Below are 18858 nucleotides of genomic sequence, written 5' to 3'. Positions count from 1 at the left end.
CCTATAGCAAGCCCAGTGTTTCCGTGATTGCTTTGAATATGTTCAATTTTCAACTAGAATTTTCTTCACATTTCATAAAAGGAAGTATATGTGATTTAAATGTCATTTTTACTTATAGAAACACCTAGAGTGAGCATTCTTTAGGTTTTGTAGCAGAACCTTCCTCCTGGAAGCTCAAAGCACTTCATATATAAAATTTCATTTGTCTTTACCCAACTACTGTAAAATAAGTTAAGTTTTAATTATTTCCTCATGTTCCATGCAGATGATATGCTATTATTTTATACTAAGTGAAGACTTCGAAGATATTGTCTCAAAGCAGAAGAAAGGAAATCACTGTTTCTTTTCCTGAAAACATGCATTGCCATCAAGCTTTGGCAGGCCTGTGTCTGACCTTTTGTTCCTTCTATTATCTAAATACTTATTTGGCTTTAAGAAATAAGCCATGCATGTCTGGAATTATTGAATGTAACCCTCAGATTGCAATACCAGTTTATAACTAAGAAAAGGCTAAGCTTGGCCATGCTGAGGTTTTGAAAAATGGTTTCTTAGTGAAGGCATGGACCACTGTCTGCTTCATCCTCTGCTGGGTGCTTCTGCCTTAAATAGCATGTCAGTCTATAGCCTTACATTAATGTTTTGGCTAATTGTAGTCTTTATTAACAAGTATTCCACTTTCTAGCAATAAAGACCTCCCCACAAGAACATGCCTCTCTCAAAGGATCTCCTTCATCCCTCTCCAGAAGAGAAGAGGAAACACAAGAAGTGCCTGGTGAAGGGCCCCAGTTCCTTTTTCATGGATATGAAATGCCCAGAATGCTATAAAATCATCACTGTCCTTAGCCATGCACAGAGTAGTTTTGTGTGTTAGCTGCTCTGCTCTCCTCTGCCAGCCTACAGGAGAAAAAGCAAGGCTTACAGAAGGATGCTCCTTCAAACAGAAACAGCACTAAAAGCATCCTGCATCAAGATGAATGGGAAACGATCTCAATAAACACATTTTAGATTTAAAAAATCGCAAATAGTTCAGGTCACAATCTTTTATGAGGGACACAGCGACAGCAGAACAGAGAGGAAGGGTCTCCCCACTCCAATTCTTCTTTTATTCTTTTCTAGGGTCACACCTGTGGTATGAAGTTCCTGGGTTAGGGGTCAAATCAGAGCTGCAGCTGCTGGCCTTTGCCACAGCCACAGCAATGCCAGATCCAAGCTGCATCTGTGATATACACTGAAGCTTGTGGCAACACTGAATCCTTAACCCACTGTGTGAGGCCAGAGGTCAAACCTGCATCCCCAGGGCCACTATTTTGAGTTCTTAACCAACCCAGTAACATTGGCAACTCCCTCTACTCCAGTTCTATTGTCCCATCTTTATGGGATTTCATGCAGTGGTTCCCAACCTCTGGGCCCTAGATTTCGAGACGTCCTTAAAACACAAAAATAAAACCCAGAGTTATTACTAATAAAATTTGAAATCTCAGATGAATCAGATATATTCACATCATTGTTTTGGTTTGCAAGAAACTCAGCATAGTACAGAGACACTGTAATTTTATACTAACAGCTCCAACTGACTGTTTCAGGGGTCTTTGGGAAAAAAAGCAAACAGATGAATTATTACTTAATACATGTGGTGAGTTTGGTGGCAAACAGAAATCTTTTCAAACCTGAAGTCTGTGGGCTACTCCTGTCTTCATTTTGGTGTCATAATCACCTCATAGGAGAGCCCACTCCTTCACAGAATTCCAACTTTATCTTTCTTGTTCCCTTACCCAGAAATACAGAGACCTAAGAGCTTCTGCACACCAAGTACTAAGAGCACCACAAAAGTTTATTAAAAGAGGCAATTAGAAATGGGCCATTCTCATTTCTTAGAGTCACATTTATTCAACAGATATATATTAACCACCAGGCTCTGTGTGGACGTTCCCCAAAAGATCATTCTTGTCCTCATGGACATTGCAGTCTAGCAGTGGTGACAGACATTTATCAAATGATTACACAGAAGTAAAATTACGATAATGGTAAATGTTATCAAAGAGCTGAGCATGAAACCTTGTCTAGGGAATTTGAACTAGCCAGGGGGTTGTGAAAAGCTTCCCCAAGGAAGATGAACTTGAGCTGAAACTCATAGCTGAGTAGGAGTTGACTAGTCAAGATGGGAGGAAGATTCATTCTAGTAATCATTTATTTAAATCTTCAGAAGGAAGTTCAGTAAATAGTAGGACTATAAAGTAGTCAATTTGGTGGCAAGACTAGAGAGACCATGGAAAGTGGGAATTGAGACTGAAAATGTAATGTTCAAAGTTCCACCATGAAAGACCTCTTTGGAATTTTGCTTTACCTTAAAATGGGAAAATATTGAAGGAGGGTGAGTAGTACATGTTACATGATCAAACCTGTGTGTTGGTTTTTTTAAATATCACTTTAGCTACAAGATGGAGAAAAGACCAGAGGTGGAAAAGAGGAACCAAATAGGATTCTATGTATAGTTCAGGGATCATGGTGGATGGGCCTCTTACAGAGTTAATAAAAAATGGAAATAGGAAAAATCAAGAAATTTAAGAATTTCCCACAAACTTTTAGGTATCCTCAGTTATCCTTCACTTTGTATAATCTTTGCATGTCTCCCAGGAGATTCTTCTTAGTTTCCCATTTTCCACGAGAGGAACTCTCAGCCTCAAGGTGGATCCTACCTTCACGTGATATATCTGTCTTTCACTGCGGTTTATGCTTCATGGTCCCTGATATGGGCTACTTGCTTTATTATTAAGTTAGCCTGAGCTACTGCTTTCTAGGAACAGCCTACAAACTGCCACCATGAGCATGATGAGTATAGCTCTAATGCCAACAGTAGTTATCTTCTTCCATGCCAGTCTGGTCCTTAGACATGGAAGCTGTTATAAAATGGAAAGCCATGATTCAACTGACAAGGGCTTAATCTCTAAAATATATAAGAATCTTATACAACTCAACAGCAAAACAAACAAACAAACAAACAAACAAACAAAAAAACACAATGGAAAAATGGGCAAAAGACCTGAATAGACTGTTCTCCAAGGAAGATATACAAATGGCCAAAAAGCACATGAAAAAAAATGCTCAACATTCCTGATTATTAGAGAAATGCAAATCAAAACTACCTCTTCAAATCAAAGATACCACTTCAAATCAAAGACACCACTGCAAATCAAAGATACCACTTCACACCAGTCAGAATGGCTATCATCAATAAGTCCACAAATAGCAAATGCTGGAGGGGGTATGGAGAAAAGGGAAGCCCCCTGCACCGCTGGTGGGAATGTAAGCTGGTACAACCACTATGGAGAACAGTATGGAGATACCTTAGAAAAGTATACATAGAACTACCATATGACCCAGCAATCCCACTCTTCAGCATATATCCAGACAAAACTTTCTGGTATGGTATGATATGGTATATATACACAATGGAATACTAATCAGCCATAAAAAACAGAACAAAATAATGTCATTTGCAGCAACGTGGATGGAACTAGAGACTCTCGTACTAAGTGAAGTCAGAAAGATAAAGACAAATACCATATTATATTACTTATATCTGGAATGTAATATATAGCACAAATGAACCTTTCCACATAAAAGAAAATCATGGACTTGGAGAATAGACTGTGGTTCCCTGGGGAAAGGCAAGGGAGTGGGATGGATTGGGAGCTTGTGGTTAATAGATGCAAACTATTGCTTTTGGAATGGATTAGCAATGAGATCCTGCTGTGTAGCACTGAGAACTATGTCTAGTCACTTATGACGGAGTATGACAATGTGAGAAAAAAGAATGTATACATATATGTGTAACTGGTTCACCATGCTGTACAGTAGAAAAAATTTTATAGGGAAAATGGCAATAAAAAATTAAAAATAAAATAAAATAAAATGTAAAGGCTCAGCTTTGTTCACCTAACTACCAGTGTTTCTTATTCATTCTCTATTTAATGATATCAGGGCTCTTTGATTTAGAACTTGGAGAGAAGGAAGATCAATTTGAACAAAATAGTTGCCTACATTCTTACCTCTGACTTCTCTCAGGACCACTCTATGATGCTGGCTGAGGTTGTGCAACAGCATGACCTTCATCTTATATTTGTTTTGATGTATTATGTTCAACAAGTGCTTCGTACTTGTCTATGGCATGAAATAATCAAAAATAAGTATCTAGTCTGATTTGCCCATTTAGAGTTAAATATAAACTAAAATTGTAAAGAAAAATTATATTACAAAATCGAATGAAAAATTCAGCAACAAAGGAAAAGGGAAGAAATTTGCTTGAAAATAGAACCAAGACAGGATGAGAAAGAAATTGAAAGAGGTTTTGGTGGGAAGGTGGCATGGGAAAAATGAGTTGATCCTTATTCTGGCAGGATAGAGAAAAGGCTGGCATTGCTGTGTAATATGATGGACACAGCGTGGCTATGAATGTCCCAGCTGGTTTCATTCCATCTCCTGAGGCTGCTGTGACTGCCCCAAATTTCTTGAAGTTTGAGCTTCTTGTTTGAAAATCAGTCTAGACATTTTATTCTCAGACTTTCCAGAGGAAACTTACTTGGTAACACAACCAGCATATCAACTCGAGAACCTACATTGCTCTCACCTCATAACAGACATTTAGTCAAAGTCCAAGACAATTCAAAGGAATAAGGAACTATCTCCACTTTGTAAGAAAGTAAATACTCCCCGAAAGTCCATTACTTTTAAGTTGTTAAAAAGAAAAAAGAGAACTTTAATACAAACTTTTAACTTCTTATTTAAATGCTAATATATGGAGTTCCCATCATGGTGCAGCGGAAACGAATCCGACTAGGAACCATGAGGTTGCGGGTTCTATCTCCGGCCTCGCTCAGATAGTTAAGGATCCAGCATTGCCATGAGCTGTGGTGTAGGTCACAAACTCAGCATGGATCTGGCATTGCTGTGGCTGTGGTGTAGGCCAGCGGCTATAGCTCCAATTAGATCCCTAGCCCGGGAACCTCTACATGCCGTGGGTGTGGCCCTAAAAAACAAAAAGACAAAAAAAAAAAAAAAGATATTTTTTATATTAAAAAATAAATAATATAAAAAATAGGGCACAGAGAACTCTACCCAATATTCAGTGATAATCCATGTGAATCTGAATCTGAAAGAGAATGGATATATGTACACATATAACAATCACTTTGTTGTACAGTAGAAATTATGCAACATTGTAAACCAACTGTACTTCAACAAAACTTTAAAAAATGAAAAAAATAAAAACAAAGAATGTCAGAATTTTCACCTTTGCTGTCATTTCTTAACATATTTACCTATTTTAATATTTTAGACAAAAACGTCTTGGATTCCAAATAAAACTTGAAGATGTGGTGAAGAAAGGACTCACAATGAAGATAAAGAGGTCAAGTTTGAATTCTACCTATGTCATCTGGGACTAGCTACTTAATCTCTGGGTGCCCATTCCTTCATTTAAAAAAGTAACAATGTTTGATCTAGAAGAACTTCTATTTAGGATACTCATTGATTCTATTTAGGATTAATAGCTGAGAGTTATCCTTTTTATATACTAGATCTGGTAGTGAATAATAAGCTTTTTTTTTTTTAATGGAGAAGCAAGATATTGTTAAATTTATTAAACAAGGAGACTAGACTGAGGTGGTTCTAATGCCATGGTGGCCTATGTAAGCCAAAAAAACTAAGCCTGTAAATGCTTAAAGGTTACAAAATCATAACCTAAGGACAAGCAATCACAAACTATAAACTAGACTTTAAGCTATAGCCAATCCAATCATCTTTCTTTGCTTCTGTACATTCTCTATAGGTCTTTCCCCTGGCTCCTGTCAGCAAAGCACTTCTAACAACCTCTGGTTTGGTACTTCCTTATTGGAACCGGTTTTTGTTCAAATAAACTCTTGAAATTTTTTGCATACATCAGTTTATCTTTTAACAATATTCAAGGCCAATTTGGATTCTGTGTTGTCTTGAAAAGTATTGTAAGCAAATACTACAATGATATGAACTAGAGATATTACAAATTTAATTTTTGATTTGCATTTCTTGTGGGAAATTAATACAGAATAATTACTGACTTTCTTGCTTTGAATAATAAAAGAGCTCAAATGAGCAAAGCATATTATAAATATTTTTGCCAGACTTACTTTTTGCCAGACTTATCTATAAAAATAAATGGAGGCCCTTTATGCAAGTCATAGAATTTGTACTTTTTTCATTGAAGTAAAGGATATAAGGTATTTGGGAGATATAATTCTTTCAATATATGCAACGATGCTTAGAGCATATTTTGTTGGGAGCTTAGTTGATGGTAATGAGCACAACAGGCATGGTCCCCGCTGCCACAGAGCTTACGGTACAGTCATTTCTATTCTCTGCACATCCACTACCTTACTTTTTGGTAGAACTCAAAGACACAGAACATAAACCACAGAGATATTAGGAAAGTTTCTACATGCTCCAAAGTAAGCTTATGAAATGTCTTAATAAAAATTCAAGTCCAGTAGTACAACATGTGGACTCCATTGTGCTGTCACCTGGTCTCACAGGGGTGGTTTAGTGGAGATACATGGAGATGCAGGAGTCCCCAACGGGGTCCCTGTTAAAACATATGGCTCTTCTACAAGTAAATAGTCTGAATTATTTGTATCATTTTACAAAACTGGAAGGACCAATAATGCATAGCTTATCCCAATGTCTGTACAAAGAGAATTGGCCAGGAAAGAGCTCCAAAAAGAGTAGTACATTGCTGTTGGTGGCATAATCTAAGTCATCAGTGTTTGACTGCTACTGAATTATTTTGTTATATAATTAACTAAATACCTTAAATAGTTTTTGTCTGACCTTCTGTCTTTCTCTACCACATAGAGTTACCAGATTGAGCAAATAAAGTTAAAGGATGCCCAGTTCAATTTGAATTTCAAATAAACAGCAAATATGTTTTTTAGAATAAGCATGTCCCATGCAATATCTGGGTCATACTTATATTAAAATTTAAAATGAACTGGGCATCCAGTATTTTGTCTAGCAAGCTACCACCACAAGCTGCCTCTCTACCATGGCTTGTGTGAATAACATACTACATACATATTTTACTACATACAAGAACGTTGACTCTTGTTTCAAGTATGGAGAAATCCCCTCTCTAAAGATTACCAGGCATGACAAATACCAAATCTGTCAGAAAATATTTCATTAAATCCTTTCTTGAGGTAAGGGGATGACCTAGGTGGCCTCTGGGAATCTCATTCAGCCTCATATTTTTGAGTCTCTATATCAAATGATGATCAAATAATAAGCTCACTGAAGCTTCATGAAGGCAGGGATGTTATGCGTTTTCTCAGTGTCTGGAATACTATGTCATAGAGGTGTTGATCACAGTAGAAATCTGTTATGCCAAAAATTCGAAATAAAGGAAAACTTGAGCAAGCGTTTGCTTTCAAATATGGACCCAGTGGCAGAAGGCCCCGCAGAGCCTTTATAGCTACATTATTACATTCCTGTCTGAAGCTGCATCCCAAGATAATACATGAAGATTTCTAGAAGGCCTAAGATTCTCTGGAGGGATTGAGCCAAACCAGAAGGCTTTTTTTTTTTTTCCTTCCTAGGTGCCATGTAGGGACTCCCAAAAGTTATTGTGACTCTTAAATACTTTTATGGCCCCTCTGGGACACCTGGGTATTTTCTTAATCCATAGTGTGAGGCTTTTTAGAGCACTTAGAGATTTAAATTAAGGTTTACAAAGTAGACCTTGTTTATGACTAAGGAAAGATATTTTGACCTCAAAAACTTCAAATGGAACAATCCAAAAAGAGAATAAAACTAATTAATTTACATTTAATTTGGCCTTCGCTCAGCTATTGGAGAAAATTTTGAAGCTTTCCAGAAGTGGTTTTAAAAAGATCCCCAAGAGAGAAAGACTTAGAATTTCAATAATACTTTCTGTTTTCAACTCCCTCCAAATAGAAATTTAAAAGTAGGGAGAAAATATAGACATCCTCTCACATGGTCCTTTAGGCAGTAATTCCTATTTCAAAGAGAAGGCCTCTACTTTTTAATTGTTATTCAAGGAGGGGTTCCTCTTGGTTTGAAATTAGGTGGCAGATTTCTACCAGAAATTATTATCGCTCTCTCTCTTTCTCATATATGGAGGTAGGAGGGCACACACAGGGTGGGGTGAAGTGAGATTTGAATGTTTTCATCATAAAGCACATGTCCTCTGATGTACTTTTCCCCTGACATTACCTGAAACATTTAATATATGTTGAGCACTTAAAATGAGAATGAGGCATTGAAAGTACTCAAATTCATTAAAAAAAGAACACAAAATGGTATTTTCCAGAGACAGAAGGGAGTGGGAAATGAGGAATTTTTATTTAATGGGTATAAATAGGGTTTCAGCTTTGTAAGATGAAAAAGTTCTGGAAGTTCCATTGCACAACAGCATGAATATACTCAATACTACTGAACTGTACACTTAAAAATGCTTAAGGTGGCAAGTGGCAAGTTTTGTGCTATGTGTTTCATAGCACAATTAAGAAAAATGACAAAAAATCAAAATATGTTAATCATTATGAATCGTAGCATGATTGGGAGTGAAACCTAAGTTTTTATGTACAATTTAGATATGTATTTTTTAAATTATATATGAAGTACTTTCACCAAAATTACATCACATTTTGCACTGCATAAGACATAAAAGATAAAAGATACAAAAACAAATGATACAAAAACTAAAGATACAAAACCAAACGAGATCTCTTTTTGAGTATTTAGCAGTGAGGAGAAGAATATAAATTCATTGTTAGGAAAAAAATGATCCCTAAAAACCTAAAAACCTTAAGTTATGTTTTCCTGTTTATTATATAATCATTTGCAGACACGTTAGGTCAGTCATTCATGGGAACATTTGCTCAGTTTCTGTTACATAAAATCAAAGACTTTTTTCTCATATAGCTGTCAATGGAGTAGGAAAGATAAAATATCAATAACTTTTTGTTCAAAACTTTCTACTTTAAATTATATTTTCACATTTCCTTGGGGGAAATATTTAATTTTGCTTCACTTCAGTTTTGTCATTAATAGTATTGTTGTCTTGCTTAAGTGAAGAGATGTGCATGTGTAGGCATGTCCATGTGTGTTCATAGATTACCACAATGCCTGGCTTGCTGAAAACTCTTGGCTAATATTGACCATTATTAATTGTCATTTATTTCTTCATTTGACTATTACCTCCACTCTGGGAATGAGAGGAGAACTCTGAGCTTCAGAGAGAGTAGGAGCTTTTCCAGAATCACATAGCCTGGAGCTTCTAGAATCGTATAGCCCTTTACTTTTGTCTTCTGACTTCAGGTTTCTTTCATTTTATTAAACTTTCTCCAGAAGTTTCCAAATTGAAGAAAGACATGGGTCACCAAATCAAAGTGTGTCTGAATAGAAAGCAGGATTTTTTAAAATCACAGACCTAGACATACCTGGATATATTTTAATAAAACTTCAAAACTTCAAGGATAAAGAGAAAATCTTAAAAGTGACCATGGAGAAAAGATTGTCTACAACTGGAGTAATCATTAGACTGACTTCATATTTCTCAGCAGAAACAGTAGAGGCCAGTACAATTCAAAGAAACATCTTCAAAATGCTGAGAGATAATAGCTTACTTCAAAACTAAATGATCAGCTTGACGTTTTTTTCAATAGTGAGAACAAAACAAACGCATATTGAAATATTCAAGAGTTTTCAAAGTTTACCACAAACAAATCCATAATTCAAAAGACAATGCTTAAAAAGCTTCTTCAGCAAGGAAAACAATAAACTTACAAGGAAGGAAAGAAGTAGCAAAATCAAAGGTTTACCTTAGATTCTACTAAATGTATTGATTAATATAATTATTTTTAAAATATTGAATTACCTTCTTCAGTTTTAAAAGGATAACACAAAGGCTTTGCAAAAATTAAAATATAGTGGAATTTTTCATCGATACTTAAAGTGATTTAAGGTCCATATATTGGATAGGAAGCTAAAATAATCATCTTTGTTAGAAAAAGTGATATTTAATTAATATATTAAAAAGGTAAAGATAGTAATAGAAAAATAAATAAAATCGACAAAACAAAGACTATTTATTTTAACAAAAGAAAGTAGACTGACGTGATCAATGTGAGAGAAAGAACATCAAAAATAATAATGGAAAAAGGGAATGGGAATGGTAAAAAGGGAAACAATTATATTTCAAGGGAGTTTTTTTTTCACTATCATAAAAACATTATGAAGACATTTATGCCAGTAAATTTGTAGATTTTGATGAAATTTACAACTTTCCAAAGATAAGTTAACAATATTGCCTGAGGAAGATATAATAATCATCAAGTAAATTTAATGTTATACAAACTTATCTAAAAAATACTAAAGCTTCTAGAAACAAATAATGCAAACTATATTAAATGTTCCAGAGAATAGCTAATGAAGGGAAGCTACCCAGCCAGTTTTATGATGCAAATACATCTTTATACCCAAAGCAGAGGGAATAATAAAAAAAATTCAGTAAATTTCAGGAGTTATTCCTGACCATTTATCTACAGTAAACCACACTTATATGTGAAATTTCAGAAGTGTTCCAATTAAACTCAGGGACAAAATAAGGATGCCCAAGACTCCCTCTAACCAGCATTGCACTGGAAATACAAGGCAAACAATAAGTTTTTAAAAAGTAAGAGGTATAACAAGTACAAAAACCAGTAAAATTATCTTTTTTGAGAAAATACTGGTATTATAAATTTCAAGAACATTTAAAATTGGGACTAATGAGAATCTCAGCAAAATTACTAAATATGGATCAACGTATAAAAAAATCAATAGTATCCCTACATATGAACAATCACTAATGAGTAAAACAATGGGAATAAAACTCTGAATAATTAAAAAACATTAAAGCACCTTCTAATAAACCTAGCAAAATTGCATAGTAAGCTTTTGATGGAGAAAACAATCAATTTGAATATTTTATAGCACTAAATAAACAGAAAATTATGCTATGATAATAGATGAAAGACCTAATATCCAAAAGATGCTAGTAACTCTAATTCACCCTAAATTTTTTAATCCAATTTCAACTATAATCCTGGAAAGAATTTATGTGCATGTTTAATGGAACTTGCCAAGCTTATTCTGAAATTCTTATAAATGAGTAAAAATTCAAGACCAAGTAAGAAATTTAGAAGAAAAATAAGAAAAAAAGAGAATATCATGATGTTTTAATGCTGGAGTAATTAAAATAGTGTAGAGCAAGAACCAAAATAACAAAGTGCTAGAAAAGAGAGGCCAGAAACAGATTCATATACATTGATGTATGAGAGAAGTGATATTATAAATCAGAGAAAAGAGTGAATTTTTCTAAAACAGTTTTAGAACTGGGTATCCAAATAAAAAACAATCAATTCTAAATATTTGAATGCCCTAAATTATGAAAAGCAAAACTTTAAAACTTTTAAAAGAAAATACAGAATATGTTTCTGATCTTGAGGTTGAAGGAGATATAAGACTGAAAATGCAAAATTTATTAAGTAAAAATTATGATATATTTGTCTACATTACAATGAAAACTTTCTATTTAATGAAATACCACAAACAGAGTTAAAGGAAGCCAGAGTAGGAATTTATATTTGCATAGGATTTTACCAATAAAGATTTTATATTTAGAATATATAAATATTTACAAATAAATAAGATAAAAAATAACCCAATATGAACAAAGAGCAATATACATGAGCAAGATATTCAAGTAAAGGAATATTCAAATGGTCAATAACACAGGTTAAAAATGCCCCAAACCACAAATAATTAGAGAAATGAAAGTTAAAACCATGTTCAAATTACAGCTACCTAACTTTTTAAACTCAGCAGACAAAAATTTTAGTCTGGCGATACTTTAGGCTTATAAAAGTTAAGGCGTCGCAGGGATTCTCATACATTGACAGTGAGCACAGAAATTCGCATGGCTATTTTGGAGGGAAATTTAGCAAGATTTAGCAAAGTTTAATATGCTGTATTATTTTTTCTATTGCTCTGTAACAAATTACTAAACTTCGCAGCTTAAAACAATGTAAATTTGTTAGCTTACAGTTCTGGAGGTCAGAAGTCTGTACTGGGTCTCACAGGGCTAAAGTCAAGGTATCTCTCTGCTGGCCTGCCTTTCTCTCCAGAGGCTTTAGGAGAGAATTCATTTTCCAGCTTCTGGAGGCATCCATACCTCAGCTCATGGCTCCCTTCCCCCTTCTTCAAAACCAGCAATGGCTGGTTGAATTCTTTTCAGGTGGTAGCCTTCGACACTCTCTTTTGCCTCCTCTTCTGATTTCAAGGATTCATGTGATTAGATTAGGCCCTCCTGAGTAAGCCAAGACAATCTCCCCTTCTGAAGATCCTCAACCTTAATCACACTTGTGAAGTCCCTTTTGCTGTGTAAGGTAACGTATTCCTGGGTTCCGAGGGTATCTTTAGGGTAGCCATTATCCTACCCATCACATGTACATGTACTCCTTGAACAAGCTTTTTTTTTTTTTAATTTTAAATTTTTATTTTTTCCATTATAGTTTGTTTACTGTGTTCTGTCAAATTTCTACTGTATGTGACCCAGTCACACATACATATATACATTCTTTTTCTCACATTATTCTCCATCATGCTCCATCATAACTGAATAGATATAGTTCCCCAGTGCTATAGAGCATAATCTCACTGCTTATTCATTCCAAAGGCAGGAGTTTGCATCTATTAACCCCAGATTCCCAGACAATCCCCCTCCCTCCCCCTGCCCCTTGGCAACCACAGGTCTTGAACAAGCAATTTTACCTCAGAGGATTAAGAAGACTGCTGCAAATGAGCTCAAAGAGATATTCAAAAATACATTCATTGGAACATTACGTATATTATGAAGGATTTTTAAAATTGTACTTATTAATAGGAGAATGAAGAAATACTATTGGTGCATCCATACAATGGAATACTGGATAAGGCTAAGACAATATTAAAGACATTATATTGAACAACATAAAGATACAGAATTATATATGTGTGAGTATATGTGTGGATGTATATGGATAAATAGAAGGATGATAGATTAATAAATTGATAGATGATAGAGAAGATAACTTGAATTGGCATAATAAACTCAAAATTTGGCACAATGGTTATCTCTGAGAATTGAGGGGAAGAGAAAGACAAGCAAAAGCATAATGTTTATATGTTAAACCTAGGTAGGTGTATGTGTTTTCCTTAAAATAGTCTCTGGAGTTGTTTATGCTTTAAAGTGTTTCACAGTAAGAATTTGTAGGTTTTGGTCTAATGGCACTGTCGAAGGCATCCCATGGAAGACGCAAAGACTAAGAAGAGGAAAACACAAGTCAAGATTAGTTGATACTGCTAAAATACACTAGACTGAAAATCAAGAGACTTGAGTGTTAGTCGGCTCTATCACTATCTAGCTCTATGGCTAAGCAAATACTAAACACAATCAGATTTTGGTTATCCACATAAAGTGAGGACATAGAATCAAAACATTCTAGGTCTGATGTAACCACAGGATAGTATCCAATGACTTTTATGTACAATAAGATATTTCGGATATTAACATGTGGGTGGTTTGACAAAGTACATCTTCTTGAAATTGGTGATCATGTCTACAGAACTTGAACACACACACAGAAGTATAGACACTTCATAATGTTTGATTTGACTTAAAACCACTCCCTGCCAGTCTTTTGGGGTTAAAAGATGGCTCCAGAGCTGGGATAGAAGAGAGTAGCTATTAAACCCAAGGAGGGATAAACCATTGAGATGGGATTGAACTTGGAGCCCTCTCATTTGTGGCCCTCACAGAAGCAAGCTTAGTTTTTCATTCATATAATCTCCTTAGGGAACATGCTCAGTGGTAAGCTATCAAACAGTACATCTCTAGGACACGATTTCCCAAAAGAAACCTATTAATGCCATAGAGTTATAGTAACTGCCTGTCCTAATTTAGAAACAGACAGTGTTAGACTATGGGATAAGTCTTTCCTGGAAAAAAAATAAAATATGGTTATTCAAATCCCAGTATTGCTGAGTGATCTCCTTGCCTATTCCAGAATGGCCCCCGGACTGAAAAAAGAATTCCCTTCACAGATGGTCAGCCACCTCACAAATGCTTCTTTTGTCCTATGTACAAAATCAACTCAAAAGACCGCCCAGATTTTATACCTTGATTCATTTCTTCGGACACTATTTGGCATATGTTTGCAAGCAATGTCTTCTTCAATAAGAAAAAACCACTTACTTCTGATGACATGAATTCTTGAGAAGGACTCTGACTAGGACATACATTGCCCAAGGCAGGAGGCTGGGCTCATTGGCTGTCTTTTGAGCAGCCCTGCTTTTATGTCCTAGTTACTCAACTTTGAGCACTGCCAAAAGTTATCTCAAGCCAAGTTTTTCTGGACAAAAACACTCAGAACTCTTGCTTGCTTCAAGCCAGTAGAAGACTCCAGCCGGATATTGGACCTGTCAAGTAACTTTAATAACCAAAAGAAGAACATATTAGATTTTTTGCTTTCATTCTCTATAGTGCTGAGGCCACATTCTTATAAGACATCCCTATGTGGAATTTTTATATTTTGATTTAAAGTTTCTGCTTGTTTTATTGCTTCTATTCATATGATGATGTATCAGAACACAATTTGCAATCATATATGTATTCCTGAAGACCCACAGAAGTAACTGCTTTGTGTTTATATCACAATTCTCTGTTTCAGGAGAGAGTATTCCAGATGTTGTATGGCCCTCTCCACTTTCTTGTCACTGCATTCTATTTCCAGTCATTTCCCCACATGCCTTAAGAATTTGACCTCAGGCTCATGGTTTTCTTCTCCAGCTCATTGACTATTCATGTGGACAAGTTACTACACCCTGATATCTTTAACAATAACTTTCTCCATCTGTTACATTCTAGAACATGCCGCCACACAAATTACTCACTTCCTTCACAATCCCTAATCTTTTTAGTTTACTCATATGTGAACATTATACTACCCTTTTTTGGGTTCACAAGTTCATTCACTCTTCCATTTTTATCTTCTTAATGACATTTTATCTCCCTTTACAGGTCATATTGCATCCTCCAGAATATCAGTAATTATTCTGATAAAAACCATTGATTTTTTTTTTTTTTTTTTTGCTTTGCTTTTCTCAGAAAAACTGATCTATATAAACTCAACCATCTGCTTTGGATGATAGGTCTCACTAAAAAATTGGAATAATAAACCTTGTCGTTTTCTCTGATCAACTTGCTTTTCTACTTTCTCCAAAAATTATTTCAAACTTTCTTTTCTACCATCAAATATCTACTTCTCTCTCAACCTCAAATCTTATCTACTTAATTTAACTAATGATATTACCATTTACTTCACAGAGGGAGAGAAAAATCCACCCTAAAAGAATCAACTAAATTCTGATAATCTAACATACAAACTCCCCTGTATCTCTTGCATCTTTTCCTTCCATGTATGCTATCATAGGAGGAGGGGCCATGCAGCATGAAGTGCTTCTTCAATCTGGACTCTGGGCACCTATGTGCTCCTGATTACTCTGGAACATTTACTTCCTCTACTTTCCCTTGAATCACCAATCTTTCACTTTACATAAGATCTTTCTCATCACCATGGCCTAGTCTTTCAATCACTCTGCATTTTAGTAAGTTCCAAAATATATATTTATTCATTTGAATTTCCTTCTCTGTGAAAGTTATATTCATATAGTTACTTTACTTACTTTCTATGGAATCATCCCTTCCTTACTGATTTGTAGGATTCATTTGTGGATTCCAGATATAAACACTTTGCCAGCTAAATACTGCACTAAGTGTTCTTGGTTTGTAGCTTGCCTTTTAGATTTGTTTTTGTCATATAGAAGTTTTCACTTTACTGTTATCAAATTTAACATGATTTTCTTTTGTGGTTTATGCATTTTTATCTTTTATAAAACTCTGCTGAGACAATGAAATATATTTCAATATTTTCTTCTAGAAAATTCAGTTTTATATTTTATATTACATCTTTAATTCACATGGATTTTTTTCAAGGGTGTAGTGTAAACTAAGAACCAAATTTTATTTTTTATTACAGACAATTATCCAAGTAATATTTATTCAACTACCCAACTTCATCCAGAAGTTTGAAAAAGAAACCTTATCATCTACCAGATCTAAATATTTGTATCTACTTCTGCCCCTTATTTTCTGTACCATGGATTGATTTCCAATTCAGGCATCAATATCACACCAATTTTATTATTATATTGTTATAGCTTTTTTATATATCTTGATATCACATAGGATGTTTTCTTCCACTATATCTTTCTCAAAACTCTCTTTTACTTTTGTTGGCTACTTGTGTTTTGATTTGAATTTTAGCTATCAATTTGTAAACTCATGAGAAATTTTTATTTTTTTAAGAATTGCACTGAATTTATAGATTAATTTTGGGTTAATTGACTTTTTAAATATTATTGATTCATTGCCATAAACATGCTATAAAGTTTTCATTTATTTGGTTCTTCTTTTACATATTTCAAGAATAAACATTATATTTTATTATCAAAGTAAATAAAAATATAAATTATTCAAATAAAAATACAAAGAGGAAAAAAAAGAGAAATGGAAAAGAACATTTAAAATCTGTGGCAATAAAACTGAGCAGTTTAACAACATGTAACTGATCCCAGAAGAAGGAAAGTAAATGGCGTAGAAGAAATATTTGGAGAGATTATACCTAGATTTTTCCAAAATTGATAAAAGATAGTAACCTATATATATACATTCTAGAACCTCAGCAAACCACATAGGATAAACACAAAGTAAGTCATACTTAAGAAGATCTTAGTTAAAATTCTGAACACTAAGGATTAAGTGAAATTCATAAAAGCAGTCAGAAAAAAAGACTGACAATTCATTTACACCCAGGGAAACAAGAAGATTGATGGCTTATTGCAGGAAAAATATGTGTTCTGAAAGTACTGAAAGAAAACAACAACAACAAAAAAAACCTGTTAAACTAGAATTCTATCTTCAATGCAAATATGCTTCATAAACAAAGGCAAATTAAAGAAATTTTAGAGACATCAAAGTTAAAAAGCTAAAAAATGTTTCTCCAACAGTTCTGCACTACAGAATAAATAATTCAGGTTAAAGAAAATAGTACCATAGGAAGCCCAAATTTATGAGAAGCAATAAAAAGCACTGAAGAATAAGTTAGTGAGGGAGTTCCTATCATGACTCAGTGATAATGAACCTGACTAGTACCCAAGAGAATTCTGGTTCAATCCCTGGTTTTGCTCAGTGGGTTAAGGATCTGGTGTTGCCATGAGCTGTGATTTAAGTTGCCAACGCAGTTTTTGGATCCCGTGTTGCTGTGGTTGCAGTATAGGCCACATATGGGAACTTCCGTATACCACAGATGCATAAAAGACAAAGAAAAAAAAAAAGAATAATTTAATGAGAGTAAATATGAAATAACATTTATACACACACATACAGTTATATACACCCATTTTATATTTGCATTCTCAACTCTCTGATGGGCTTTGAAATACTATGATTTTGTAGCTTAATCAATTTGCTAAAGTGTTAGCTAAGTAAAACTTTTTTTTGGTTTTCAATAAATATAGCAGAGAACTTCCTTTATTCAAAAAGAACAAATTCATTCTCAACCAGAATGTGCATTATATAAAGAAAGTTTTTTAAGGGAAAATTTTATTATACAATGTAAATAATATACTATTGTTTCTTTTTGGTTTCTCTATTTTGAACCTTAGAAAATATTAGATTCAGCTTTCCTTTAGCAGTTAATCTTTGCTAACTCTGATTTGAAGTGATGACCGGTACCGAAATTTCAAAAATCTTCTCAATTTCCTCCCAATCCCAGTAACTCAAAGCTATAATTTCTTGGTTCCATATTTTTATGGTTAGGTCAATTTCTTTGCTTAGTTAGTTAATATTAACAGGTTTTTACTGGAAGTTTGTCTTTTTCTTGCAAAACCATTTTTCTTGCAAAACCATTTTTTTTTTTTCCTAATGAAGGAATATAGTGAATTTGGTTCTCAAAATGCATGGGGAAATAAATATGGACCCACCACAGAGTCATGAAAGGACAAAGGAGTTTTAGGATTTTCTTAAAAATATGTTTCCAACAATCTTAAGATTATTTCTACTTTTTGTTTTTGTTTTTGTTTTCCTTCTTAATGAAATTATTTATTTTTTAAAAAAAACACACAGGCATTGCTTTCTTCTGTTCCATAATACAAATTTTTCTTGAATGGTTGTTTCATGGCATTGACACGAAGAATTCTTATGTTTTGAATCCAATAGGACATGTAATATATGGGTTTTACTAAAGGCATGTTCTGCTATTGCACTGGAGTCGGAGACTATGATTTTGAAATCATGACTATCTTTACCAAGAATTCTTCAACTACTAGCAGATTTACACCCATATAGTTGGTAGAGCTTCATCAAATCATCATAAAATAAGATAATTATCAATCAGTATTGATTTTATTTCTCTTTTGCCAAATCTAAGACAGGAATTTGGCATCTGAATCACTTAAAAGAATATTTGTTTCTTCAAGAGCTTCTGCTGAAGTGTTAACCTATATTCAGCACCTGGTACTGGTAGTATACCTGGCTTTCTAGACATTGCCGCTCTCTGTCCCAAAATTTGTCTGACCTATAACCTCATCTACTCTATTCCTGGTTATAACACCCTCTCAGCATGAACTATCTTTATCTATCCACGTCAGTGCTCTCCCATTCTAGGG

General features: G+C 34.3%; 1 pseudogene; it reads left to right on the top strand.

Annotated features, from left to right (window-relative positions):
* On the top strand, window positions 707-1073 carry LOC100525958 (annotated as a pseudogene).

Source organism: Sus scrofa, chromosome 13, assembly GCF_000003025.6.
Source record: "Sus scrofa isolate TJ Tabasco breed Duroc chromosome 13, Sscrofa11.1, whole genome shotgun sequence".
NCBI classification, from domain to species: Eukaryota; Metazoa; Chordata; class Mammalia; order Artiodactyla; family Suidae; genus Sus; species Sus scrofa.
Note: the sequence above shows the minus strand (reverse complement) of the source record. Positions and strands in the feature narration are given on the sequence as shown.